Source organism: Physeter macrocephalus, chromosome 19, assembly GCF_002837175.3.
Source record: "Physeter macrocephalus isolate SW-GA chromosome 19, ASM283717v5, whole genome shotgun sequence".
In the NCBI taxonomy this organism is placed as follows: Eukaryota; Metazoa; Chordata; class Mammalia; order Artiodactyla; family Physeteridae; genus Physeter; species Physeter macrocephalus.
The window spans coordinates 20,939,688-20,945,687 of record NC_041232.1 but is presented as its reverse complement, the minus strand read 5'-3'; positions in this window follow the sequence as shown (position 1 = coordinate 20,945,687).

Here is a 6,000-nt window from a genome sequence, read left to right as displayed (position 1 = left end):
GCCCAGCCGCTCCGCGGCACGTGGGATCCTCCCGGACCGGGGCACGAACCCGCGTCCCCTGCATCGGCAGGCGGACTCTCAACCACTGCGCCACCAGGGAAGCCCAAGACGGATTTTTATAAAAAGCACTTACCTTCTTTATGGTGCTTAGCTTGAGCAGGACCCAGAGTTTCTCAGGCTAAGCAGCCGCCAGCCGTCCCTGACTCCTGGATGGGTCCTGTGGTTTGTCTTAGATCCCGAAGCTTGCCTGATCCCAGATCTGGCTTTTAAGCACAGCAGGGAATGAATGGGATCAAGAGCGAAGCAACTGTGCTGAAAGCATTCAGCAGCTGCCTCCCCTGCTGCCCTAGCCCCTCAGCACGTTGGTACATTTACTCCCTGGACACTGGCAACATGAAAACAATGTGGAATCTGCCTTAACAGGATTGCTAGAACGCTCTAAAGCAGCATCCTTCAAAGTGTGCACTGCAGTCCGTTTTTCCCACCCTCTAATCTGGCCAACTTTCTTCATTGCAACACACTTGGAGAAATGCTACACTTAAGAGGTCACTACCTTACAACCCAAACATGTCTGGTCGATCATATTTTACTTCAAATCTACCCTCTTAGCCCAACAATACTCTTTTTCATTTAGAACTTTCCAGAATTTGGGCAGCTCATGCCCGGGGCTCCCCACCTTGAGCCGTCTGTGAACACTTTGGAATAAGAAATATACTAGCACCCCAGCCCCAAATCTAGAGCTCTCTGTGTGGCTGGTACGCCTTAGGTTTCTTTTTAAACCACAATGCAGGTCACATCTCTTGCCTGCTGGGGGCCTCTGACCCCTCCCTGCGAGAATCCTAGACCCAAACACAGGCTCAGCTGGGGGGCTCCCCAGCCCAGCCAGGATCCCCTGACCCTGAGGGTTCGAGCACATGGAACTGGCTGCCTTTGCATGTTCTGTTCCCTCCACCTGGAACAGCATTTCAATTTTACATGCCCATAACGACACCACCCACAGCCGCTACTGCCAGCACCCTCTCCTCCTGAGAGTGTCAGGGACCCGCAGACATGGAGTTTCATTGCCTTTTTGTCACATCCATGAACCTGGTAACAAAGTTAACATTTTTGACCCTTTACTCTCACATTAATCAAGTGAGTGGTTATTTTAGCTCTTTACTGGGCATTTCATATGAATGGAAATATTCCCCTTGACGTGGAAAACAATCTGGAGTTTTCTTGCTTTGTTCTATAATTTTACGTTAATGTCCAGTAAAGCATTCCGGTGGTTTTAATATCTAGAATATTGAAGGCTAAGGTAACATACGTTTTTAACGAGCATTTAATAATTTCCCAACTACAGGTTCATTATCACAGATAGATAAAACGAAAAGTGATAAAATGTACCTGAAACGGAAGAGGGCCCTATGGTCCTTGTCCCCTATGTCCTCTTTCGTCTGTGGAAAAACTGTGGCCAAAGAATAAGTCGAATCAGAGAAGTGAGAAAATGCAGAAACAAAGGAAAACAGTCAAAGGAGACCAAATAATAACGGCTTAGTCACTAAGCATAGTCAAGGCCCTTTCGTTCCTCCTCAAGGGCTAGAGATCATATTCTGAGCCGTGTCCTGGGAGCTGTCTTATAGATGCTGAAACCCTACCAGGTGGAGAAGTTAACTACACGATGACCAGACTGTGGCCATGACATAAGCTGCCGCAATTCCGAGAACTGTCCTCAAAGAAATGGAAACAAACCGACCCTGGAACTGAAGCCTAACCGTACTTAAAACAATCAAGATGACACCGGTCAGACGACCGCTGACCAATTTCAAGATGCCTGTCGGAGCTGCCTGTGCTGTTTCTGCATGCAGCCCCTTCCCTCCATCTATAAAAGCTCTTGCCCACTGATTGTCGATCTTTGGACAGAAGTTCAACCCCACACACCGGTTGCCAGCATCCAAAATAAACCAAACTTTCCTTGCCAATAAACTTGCCTCTTTATTGGCTTTTGAGTGGCGAGCGGCCAGACCCCACTTTCGGTTACATACCTTCAGTTCCATAATTTACTAACAGGTCTCCTGTGACTTGTGTCTTCTCTGAACACACACCTCATCTCTGGGAAGAGAAAATTCCAGATGGTTGGTCCCTGGAACCAGGGTTCTCTCGAGAGCTCAGGAGACATCCCAAATGTCCTTCCACCTAGAGGTTCTACTCCAAGGCATCTCGAGCATTTATAATCAAACCACATGGAAATGCGACAGGTAATTCTTTGATAAAATGATTATTTTGCCTCTGCAAATACCTAGCTTTAAGCAACTCATTATTGTTTACAACGGGCTACAATTTCTTGGTGATCACTATACGCCTTCAGAAATCCTCGGATCGTTATCTCACCCATGAGTTGTTTTCAAAAGTCATGAAAATGTTATGGGTTCTAAACTTCACAGCCAACGGACATGGCATAATATTATCTTGCAAGTCATTTTGTGTTCGGTAGTTCCCTCTTTGCATTTTAAATGTTGCGTACAGGGGTTAGGACTGCCCTAGGGCTGGGGCAGGTCTCCCGAGGTCAGACCTGGATTTCAGATCACTGAAGTTTGGACGGGAAGTTTGGAGCCGCCCTGAGAAGCAGACAAAGATTAGGACCAAAGACCTCATTAGTTTAAAGATCCTTCAGGCTTAGAGCAGCTACTTTCTCCTCAAATGAGCTTTAAAGGTAGCATTTCCCGATTAAGCAGGAAGGAATCTCTCCCCGGGTAGATCTAACCCATGTGGGGTAACAGTGATGAGCCATAATCATGCTCCATTCCCTGGTTCTCTGATCACCTCCCCAACGCACACAGCAAAGGACGTTATTCTTTCAATTGACAGGACACCATCAACTGTACAATCCAAATTACATTCTGATTTCTGCTGAAAGGGACAAAGCCCCTAAGTCATAGATGGTCTTAAAATTTTGATAAATAAAGTAAAAAAAAAAAAAATACAAGCTCCCCCTGTGTTCTATGAAAAAAATAATACTATTAGGGAGTGTCAGCTTCCATACCGTCTGCTGCTAATCTTGCCATTTAATGTAAGAATATCTGCATATACAACACTCAAGTTCATGTGAACTCTTCGTAGGTCAAGCATCATTTAAAAATTTAGGATGCAAAAAAATCCATTTGCAACAGCATTGAGGCACCGTGGAGGAAGCTGCGGTCTCCTTCGTGTGCGGTTCAGCCCAGATCCCCCTGGAAACTCACCTGGAGTTTCTTCGTGTCCATCGGTCTGGCTCCAAAGTGGCTTCAAATGTCTTGGGTAGGCTGCCTCCTTGAGTTCTGCTTGACCTCATTGTTTAAACGAGAGTCAAGGCAAAGAACCTGTGTTTGGGAGCGTCCCTGGCGGTCCAGTGGTTAAGACTCCCCGCTTCCACTGCAGGGGTCACGGGTTCGATCCCTGGTCAGGGAACTAAGATCCCGCAAGCCCCGCGGCCCGGCCAAAAAAAAAAAAAAAAAAAAAAAACCCAAAAAACAAAGAACCTATGTTTGCAGCCCAGTCACGCTTTGTTCATAGTCATTGCCCTTTGCGTGAAGGGAAGGGAGTTTTGTAAACACCTCTTTGTTTCTGAAACAGTGCTGGTTGCACGGCTGGTTGAGAAGCTGCCATCGGCCCCTGTAACTACCTCAGTGAACTTGGGAGCACGGATGCTGGATCCAGGTTATCACAGTTGCCTGAGGCAGCTACCCTGCCTCTGTCCTGGGAGGGCACGTGCTTTCCTAGAGCTGAATATTGACAGAGGATTCCTCAGCCATCCTTTTAGTTCAGGCAACGTAGCTGTGGAGCCAATTATCTGCAGAGGGCATGAGTGTGGTGTGATGAGAGTCCTTTTCCCGGTTAAACTTTACAGGGCGGAGGAGACCCAATGTACTGAAATGTGTAAGTTGTCCCGGGGTTAAATGTAGCACATCCCAAGGCAATGAATGTAAACTGGAATGTCTGATGCCTCACTTAGTTTTCCTGGGACTCCAGTTTTATAAATAGAATTGATTTCCGCCTGGCTGGCAGGGACAAATCTGAATAAACCTTTTCTGCTCATTAAAATTCAACTTTATAAGCCTTAAGGAAAAATGGACTTGTCTCGGCTTTCTCCAAGAACTGAGTTTGCCTGTCTGCACTACAGAAAGTCACCTCTGTCCTCTTTCTGGAAGGAACCTTCTTAATGTAGGGAAGGTTAGTTCAACTGGCTGCTTAGCCAGCGTACTTGCCCCAGGGCACAAAAGCAAGCCTCTTTCCTTTGGAATCTTGTTCTCACATTTAAATACACCATGCTTTTCTCAGATTCTCAAGGTCTCAGCCAATGACTGTCCTCAAAACCCTGAAGACAGCTGCCCCCTACACTGAACCTAAAAACTTGTTAATATCTTCCTTTGAACAACTATTAGAGGATGAGATAATTTCCTGGCGCTTACCCACTGATTGTTTTACTATGACAAGGAATCATCCAACACATTTTATTTCTTCATTTTCAAAATGTTTGGAAGTGCCTTTACAGATAGGTTAAATATGCTGTGGGACAGATACAACGGATCAATCATACTGAAAGCCATGGGTAGTATGAGATGGGTTCATTATACAACCAAAAAAGTATAGAGAAGCACAATGTTGTAACAGCATGCTCTGTTTATAATAGCTGGTGTCTACCAGGGAATAAGAATCCAACTCAGAAGAACGGAGATAGAAGATCACACCCTTTTTGTTGGTTTGTTTCAAACGCCAGACAGAATTTGTTCCCACTGTGTTTGTGGCCTTGAAGCCACCCAAAGGTTCAGAACTGGCTGGGTGGTGTGGGTTTGGTCACTCCCTCCCTGTATTTTGCAGCCCAGATGGGATCCACCCGAGAGGAGTCTGGGGCTGGGAACTGACGGTTGAGGATACACAGATTTAAATTATCAGCAAACAGCATGCCCTTCAGACACGCGTTACAGATAAGCAGCGACGGAAAAACTGTTTGCCGTGGGGAGACACACGTGACTCCCTGCAGGAGCACGGACCTGCTGTACAATATTCATTGTGTGCCAGGGAGTGGCAGAGCTACTTCTTTTTTCCTGGCTTGGATCAGTTGCTTATTATTTCATTCTCCACTCTCAGCCCCTGTCTCTCATAGTTTGGGCGTTTGCTTAAACCTGCAGTGATGTACCTAGAACATCAACTGTCATGGGGTTCGGGCAATGGGTTTGTTCTTGGAATCCACATTGGGTTTTAAATTGATGCCCTTGCTAGAAGTCCAGAAAAAAGGGTCCCAGTGGAAGAAAACTACAGAAAGAGGAAATCACTTGCTTGGTGGTCTGTGCCCAGAGGAAGTACTTGGGTCCTTCTGTCTGGCAGTCCTGGCGTCTTTTGGCACAGAAGCTGGTGGTACTGAACAATTCATTGCTCCGGAGTAACTGATACGGTAGCAGATCTGATGCAAATTTTCAGATGCACCAAGTGGCACTACAACCAACCAGAATAGTAAATTAAAGCTTTGAAAACCTGGAAGGGTGTGCTTAACAATGCCCGGCGTGTGACCCTTGTCAGCCTAAAATATTTATGGGAATAAAGCATGCTATGTGGGAATATACATGGGTTAAATGGAGATCCTACAGTGAATACGACAGGGGGATAAAAGGCACACTGTCTAAGGAAGCATCTCTAAGTGAAAAAACTATATCAAAGGGGAAGTGTCTACACTGGCCTTTTGGGTTATTTCATTCAGTGACTCAGATTCCTATAAGAGGTAACAATAAAATAGCAGATTATTTCAGCTCCAACCTTATCATGGAAGAATAAAACGTTGTTCGTGTTCCTTGACCAACTGAAATAAAGAAAGAAGTTTCAGGTCAGAAGTGATTTAAGCCATCTTAGAGAAGTAATGTCGTCTAGGGGGTGGAAAAGTCAACACCACACGGGCCCTGAATCCCAAAGCAACATCCGTCCCTCTGTTTGTAAAGTGCTTTATTCCAATGGGCAGCGTAGGTGTATAAACTGACCTCAGTTGCTGCA